We start from the raw sequence: 7,526 nt of genomic DNA, 5'->3' as shown, positions 1-7,526 counted from the left end.
AAAAGAAGAAAGTTTCAATGAAACAAAGGAAGATCAATATGGAATTATTCAAAGTGCTTGCATCAAAGGACTACTTAACTAAAGAAGAGGAAAATTTAAAGAGTCATTTAGTGAAGGTTTTATTTTCATGAGATGTGATCTCATTTTACTAATGTAATTTTAATTCGTAGGTGTATGTGTTATTCAATTCTATTTCCAATCTATGGGGTTTCCTAATTTAGAATTTAGTAGTGGTGTTTTAATTAAATTGTTGCTCTATTTTGTGTAAACTTTGTTAGTACTAGTAAAAGATAATTTCAAATTAAATTTTTTGTAATGCTTATAATTCTGAAATCGTTATTGTTCAGTGACCATTCACTTGCTTTATTCCGTGCATAAATATTATGCTCAAATGACCATTAGTGCATTATTGCTCTGATAGATCCCGTGGTGAAATAACCATTCACTTGCTTTCTTCAGTGCATTGTTGCTCTGATAAAAATCATGGTAACATGACCATTCAGTTGCTTTTTTCAGTGCATTATTTCTTGTTATCTTTAGTGCATTATTGCTCTATCCTATCTTTAAAAGTGACCCCTCAGTAGCTACATTAAGTGTATTGTTGCTCCCCACCTTTTCTATATATTTACTTCACAATGCTTTGTACTTCAGTATACTCAACTTTCCACACAATATCTCTTCTTCTAGCATCAAATAAATTCTCAATATGTCATATGAATCAAGCTTTAATAGTTATATTTCATCTTCAAATTCTTCTAGTTCCGATAATGTCAATTTTATTCAACCAGATCATATAGTAGAAGGCCAAAACAACGAATACAAGCGACGTTTCGAAAGACGTAGACGTTCAAATCGTATGATGGACCAAATGATGGAGCCCTTCATTTTGGCTAATCCATCTAAAGCATATGCAATGCTAACTCAAGCTCCTACGGCACCTAGGGAACAAGTTGATCAATATCGTGTGGATTCACATTCAAGATCTCGGGTCGAATCAATATTACACACTCGCTTATAGAACGACTACTTTGCTAACACTGTCGTCTACCCCCAAGATTATATTGCCGCCGATTTTGCTTACAAAAACATGTTTTCCTCTGTATAGTAGAAGCGTTGACTAATAACAACACGTTCTTCCAACAAAGGCTAAACGTCACAAGGAGAGTTGGTGCATCAACATTGTTAAAGTGCATGCATTATGGCTATAAGGTTGTTAACATACGCCACATCAGCGGATTCAGTGGACGATTATCTTAAAATAAGTGGTTATGTTGCTAGAGATTCAATGCAACATTTTGTTGAGGGTGTGCTCGCCGAGTTCAGTGACGAATACTTAAGAAGACCGAATGAAACATATTTAACGAGATTGTTATATACACGTAAGGAAAGAGGATTTTCGAGAATGATGGTTTCTATTGATTGCATGCATTGGCGACGGAAAAATTATTCACTATAATTTAAAGGACTGTATTCGGGAAGAGCTGGTAAGCCGACATTGAATCTGGAAGCAATTGCGTCAATGGTTTGTGGATATGGCATGCTTTCTTTGTAACACCACGTAAGTGCAATGATATCAATGTTCTTGATAAATCTCCAATATTAAACAATGTATTTGAAAGTCGTGCACCTCCAGTGAACTATGTTATCAATGACCACCAGTACCACATCGATTATTACCTTACATATGGTATAAAACTATAAATATCCTCAATAGGTCGCGTTTATTGTATATCTCTTCATTGAATGATAATGAAAGCCTTTTTACCAAAAGCAAGAGAGTAAACAAAAGGATGTGGAGCGTGAACTAGGAGTATTACAAGCTCGTTTTGTAATAATTTATCAACCGGCATATATACTAGTAGAAAAAACATCAAATGCTCCGGTTGAAAACCCATTAAATGCTCCGTATTTAGCGCGTAGCAGAAGCCATACGAGCATTTGAGCATTTTGCAAATGCTCCGGTTTTCCCCGGAGCATTTTGTAACTCAAATGCTCCGGTTGTTTAAAAAACCGGAGCATTTGATAGTCAAATGCTCCGGTTGTTTAGTAAAAACCGGAGCATTTGTTTGTTAAATGCTTCGGTTGTTTCTTGACAACCGGAGCATTTGATAGTTTTTTTTCTAAAAAAAAATTTTTACAGGTCTAGCAGGTACTTAGTACAAGTGGTAGGAAAAACAAATGTTCAATACATAAAAAAAAAAGGAATTCGTCAATACATCTTCATCCTTCATGTAAGTCCTTTTTTCATCCAACAACAAATTCAAATGATAAACACAATCTAAAAGTGACTACCTAACTGTATAATGATAAACACAATCCTTTTTTCAACTCTAATTAAATTTCCCTCTCTGCTCAACAATTAAACATCCAATATATACTACATAATTCAGAGAATATCACAGAAATTCATGCATCATGTAGTCATTAATTACGCAACTGAACCGTTGTAAGAGGAGCTGAACCTGCAGTATTTTTAGAATTATACACAAGCAAAATAGCAATCAGAAGATAAATTCACAACCAGTGAATAGCGAAAAATAAGTAAAAGAAAGGAATTGATGTTAAATGGACAAAGAACAGTTGCGAGAGAGGGTCTTTGAGGAGAGAGCATGTGTGGGGGTGGGGGGTTGGACTAATACTTAGAGTCTTTGAGGAAAATCAAGCTATTATCAATAACAAAACTTGGGTAGAACTGTAACTTGGACAACTCAACACAAGATTCCGAAGTTGAAGAAGCCTGGACGCAAACCAAGCAACTAAGAACGCAAACCAAGCAACTAAAGACCACATCAATACAGAAAGAAAATAAAGGAGGAGGATACACACCTTCTTACTCATTTCTTGAAGCTCTCCAGCAAGAATGCATTTATCAAGTATCAGATAAACCTATACAACAATTAAAAGATAGAAATAAGAAAGTCGAAAAACGCAAGAAAAAACCATAACACAATTCAGCAGGAAAAACACAAATTGATGTAGAGACAGAACATAAATTGAGCAGATTCACTGAATCCAAATTTCTATGGACTTCACAAAACACAAAGCCTCAGCAGGCACATAATAAACAAAGGAACTGCACCAGGTTGCAGAATCCCTTATGAAGTAGTTGCATTGATTGAAGGATGTAGAAGGAAAAACTCACCACCATTGCAAAAAGGGCAGTCATAATATCAAGCGATAAGATTCCAGAGAACATCTGCAATGTGATCATCTTCCAGACGGTACAAGTTAGTTATCGGCATGTTCTTGGAGTTCTCACCTGGAGTAACTCCTGTATCACTTGTCGAAGTGCATCAGTCTTGTTCGTTGAAAACATTGAGGTGAGAGGACTTAGTTACCATTGTATCCTTGCAGTCCCTATCAGAAATAACTCTAGAATCACTTGTTGAAGTGCATTGCTAATTTGTAGCCTTTACCCCATCGTTTACACAAGAAACAAGTTCATAAAGTGCATTTCCTAAACCATCTGATGCATGGACAATAAAATCCATTTAGTTACTCGAAAAAAACGATATATTCACCAATGACTAATTCACAAACACACACACCAAATGCACACAAACACACATATTCACCAATGTGCAATGGATAAAATAAAGAAGACCTGCTTTTCCAGTCATGTGCCTCACTTATGCAATCTTTGAATTTACCAGAGCCTCCATCATATGTTTTCTACAACATATGATTTTTCCCTATTGAAGGCTCATTTGAGAATATCATATTACTCCTACAACATGAATAAAACACTCAAGCGTGTCACAATAATTCAATAAAGTTGGGAGGCGTGCTCAAGAAATCCCTGATTAATGTCTAGGTGCAGTGGGCCATTATAAATATCATAAGGAACAGATTGCATCATATTACAGGTGCTGCTAAGTGGTATGTGTCTGTTATGTGATCAGGAACAGGAATAGGTGCTGGCAGGGGAGGGGTGCAGTAGGGGAACGGAGGTGTGCAGCACGGGAGGGGTGCAACAGGGGAGGGGAGGGAGGGGAGGGGAGGGGAGGTGTGCAGCAGGGGCAGTGGAGGGGTGCAGAGCAGTGGGGTGTGGGGCAGTGGGGGAGGGGAGGTGTGCAGCAGGGGAGGGGTGCAGTAGGGGAGGGGAAGGGAAGTGTGAAGCAGGGGCAATGGAGGGGTGCAGGGCAGTGGGGGAGGGGAGGTGTGCAGCAGGGACAGTGGGGGAGGGGAGTTGTGCAGCAGGGGAGAGGAGGGGAGGGGAGGGTATTACATTTATCAGACATCTAAAAAATAGTGCAAATAAACCTATGTCACACTTAAACTAGCAAGCCACAAAAGCAATAATGCAGACTGTGAAGTTATTTCTTTTTATTCTCTGAGCACACACACATGCATGCAGACGGATATCTGGGAAGGACATGGTTGAAAATGCAAATCAAATTGACATGTGGAGACAAGGATAAACGGAGAAAAAAGAAGGGTGGGGGAAACAAACTTAAAAGAGTCTAATAAGACATGTGCATTCTGAGTTAGAAGGTCCAAGTGAAAAGAAGATGTGCATTAAAAAATCAGTAAGACATCAGAACCAGAAAATCTCCATAATTACATGTTCTTCTCAAGTTTTAGTCAAAGTGAAAGCAAACTCATACTGTATATGGTAAAATCAATCTATTATTTGCTAGCACCATGCAGTGACGCACCAAACAGTACAGTTGTACAACATATACCAAACAACAATTGTGTTGTGTTTTCTACGATTAAAAACTAGTACCGCAAGTGCACGGTGTACAAAAGTAGTATCACGAGCAAATACGGGTCGAACCCAAAAGGATGTTGTTTTTAAATTTTATTATCCACTTAATTATATTATATGAATTTAAACAATTAGAGTCTGTTAAAACTAGTGATGTTGATTTAACACTAATAAGTGATTATATATAAAGATCAAACAACTAAAGCTACTTACTAAGACAAGAAATAGAAGTACTATAGTGATGTAAAAGTAACAGAACAATAACATTTAAACTATGTATATCTAAACTACTAATCTAATATCATATAATGAATTAAGGGTAAAAAGGCTAATAATTACTCTAGCAAATAAAGACTTCATAGAGGTTGGTAGAATTATAGCTTAGGCTAAACACGTATCTGACTAATACCTTCACTCTAATAACTAGTTAGCAATAGAATTCTACAATAAGAACCAAACAAACTGAAGCATTAGTGAAAGGAACCACTTGAATACTTTCTACTTGAAATTCTACATGAAATACGTACTAATAAACATGGGAATATAATAAGACAAACTTTAGACTAAAACATGAATTGAAATAGCAGACCATTAAGATGCAAAGATTGAATTAGCAAAACTACGTAGCTTATGTCATACTTGTGAACAATATAAAAAACTAATACTATTGAATTAAAAGCTTCAAGCAAAAGATGAAATAAGAATTGAAAGAGCAAGATAAAGGAACGAAATTACCAGTACAATTGTTTCCAAGTATTACCGTAAAATTATCACTTAAAAGACAACTAAAAGGCTAATATTAGGGAATAAAAATATAACATAATATGCACTTATCATGTTTCTATCACCAAGCTTAACTCATTGCGTTCAAGTTAACTAAATTGTACTGCAGAATGAGATAAAAGCGTATTATTGTTAGCACCAGCTCATATATACCCAATTAAGTTCCAAAAATTGATTGTTAAGACACATTGAAAATTTGGGACGATGAAAAGGATAGGCAACACTTGCAATAGATGCTCTTGTTATCTAATTTCACGCAGTATTGTTTCCAAATATCCTTTTATTTCAGTTTAATTTCTGGGTACGGTGAAAGAAACTAGATTTAGGTGTGGACGGCTTCTACCTAACCTGATAGCCTCGACTTTAAATTTCCTTGTATACTTTAACCATTTTCCAACTTTCTTAACAAGCAATCAAACACCAAGAAATCTAACTTTCATTCAAACATCAAGGACTGTAACTCAACAACCATAATAGCTACATGGCAGGATTTCAACTTAGAAAGCAAACCTACTTTCACTCATGTAGCATAAAGGACATGCAACAAAAGAATTACCACTAATCAAGAAAGAATTGGAGAACACCTTAGTTTCCAGAAACATGAGAGGTGCAGTGGAGAACACAAGCCACATATAAAACATCACCTTAGGTTGCTTTCAAATATAGACTATCAACTATAAGCTTTTCATATAAATCCATGAATAAGTAAGCATAATTCAAGACCTGAGAGCACAACTTGAGTCCATCGCCGATACAATAAACCAAATAGTTCCCAAACTAAATCTGCCATATGGCTTGCAAGATTCAATAAGTAATAGTTTCGGCAAGTTAGAAAGTATCAATTAATTATATAAATACTTTACGAATAAATGATCAATTCGACTGACTGTTAAAATATGTAGAGAAAGTCAAGTATGGCAAACTGATATTCGCGAATTAAACAAAATAAATGAAGAATCAATTCGCAAAACCTAAAAAAAATGCACTAACAGAAAGTCAATGTTATACCTTAAGATCTGAGAACAAGGAGATAGAAAGCAAGAATTAGGGTTACCTTCAGATCTGAGAACAAGGAGAGAGAAAGCAAGAATTAGGGTTACCTTCAGATATAACGACATCAACGAACTATTCTACCTCCTGCTGTTCGTGAGAGAAGGCTTGAAAATTTGGTACTTCAGCAGCGGCGGCAGGATGCGGCAATGCTCTTCATGGACATGTAAAGAGAAGCAGATCGAGAATGAGTGAAGAGGGGAAGAGAGAGAAAGAGAAGCAGATTGAGGGTGAGTGGAGAGGGAAAGAGAGAGAGAACATAAATTAGAGGGGAATAGTTCGGTTTGTTTTTTAAAATATTAAATTCCTTTCCAAAAAAAAAAGTATTAAATTAGTCAAATGCTCGGGTTGTTTTTAAAAACCCGAGCATTTGTGAATTTTTCTTTTTAATTTTCCAAAAACTTATCAAATGCTCGGGTTGTTAAAATAACCCAAGCATTTGTAAAGTAGCAAAAGAGGTTTTTTCTACTAGTTAACTCGTGATAAAGACATGCTTGGAAATAATGTCCGCTTGCATTATTATCATACATAACGATAATTGAAGATGAATGAGATTCGTACTCCCTTCGTTTTGATCCTCAGGATTATGACCAAGATTCTCGCCTCTCCTCAAGCCGGCGATAAAACGCCGATGAACCTTTCATATATCACAATATTGATAATCGCGTCGAAAACTTGCAAACATTCATGAATAGTAGGGATCACGTCCGTGATCAAGCTACGCATAGACGCCTCAAATTGAATCTTGTGAAAAATATTTGGCTTAGATTCGGTGAAAATAGGCACTAATCTAGTTAAGGTTTTATGTTATTTTTATTTTTAAAATATGTTGTATTAATCTTTATTCAAGAAAAGTCAGTAATATCTAGTAAAATATCCATGTATTAATGTTTGATTAAATTAAATAAATTTATTGTACTTAATTTTTGTGTTCATATATTTTTAAGAAGGTTTAAAAATAACTTCGATCAACAAAAGTAAT

General features: G+C 35.7%; 1 long non-coding RNA gene across 1 annotated transcript; it reads right to left on the bottom strand.

Moving 5' to 3' along the window:
- Positions 1-2,166: 2,166 nt before the first annotated feature.
- Positions 2,167-6,795, bottom strand: LOC125497038 (uncharacterized). Its single transcript, XR_007273590.1, has 4 exons — positions 6,595-6,795; positions 3,143-3,466; positions 2,827-2,886; positions 2,167-2,462 (listed from the first exon to the last, which is right to left on the bottom strand). It is a non-coding gene; the product is annotated as an uncharacterized LOC125497038 (long non-coding RNA).
- Positions 6,796-7,526: the final 731 nt, after the last annotated feature.

Source organism: Beta vulgaris, chromosome 4 (genome assembly GCF_026745355.1).
Source record: "Beta vulgaris subsp. vulgaris cultivar EL10 chromosome 4, EL10.2, whole genome shotgun sequence".
NCBI classification, from domain to species: Eukaryota; Viridiplantae; Streptophyta; class Magnoliopsida; order Caryophyllales; family Amaranthaceae; genus Beta; species Beta vulgaris.
This window is presented reverse-complemented; position numbering and strand designations above follow the sequence as displayed.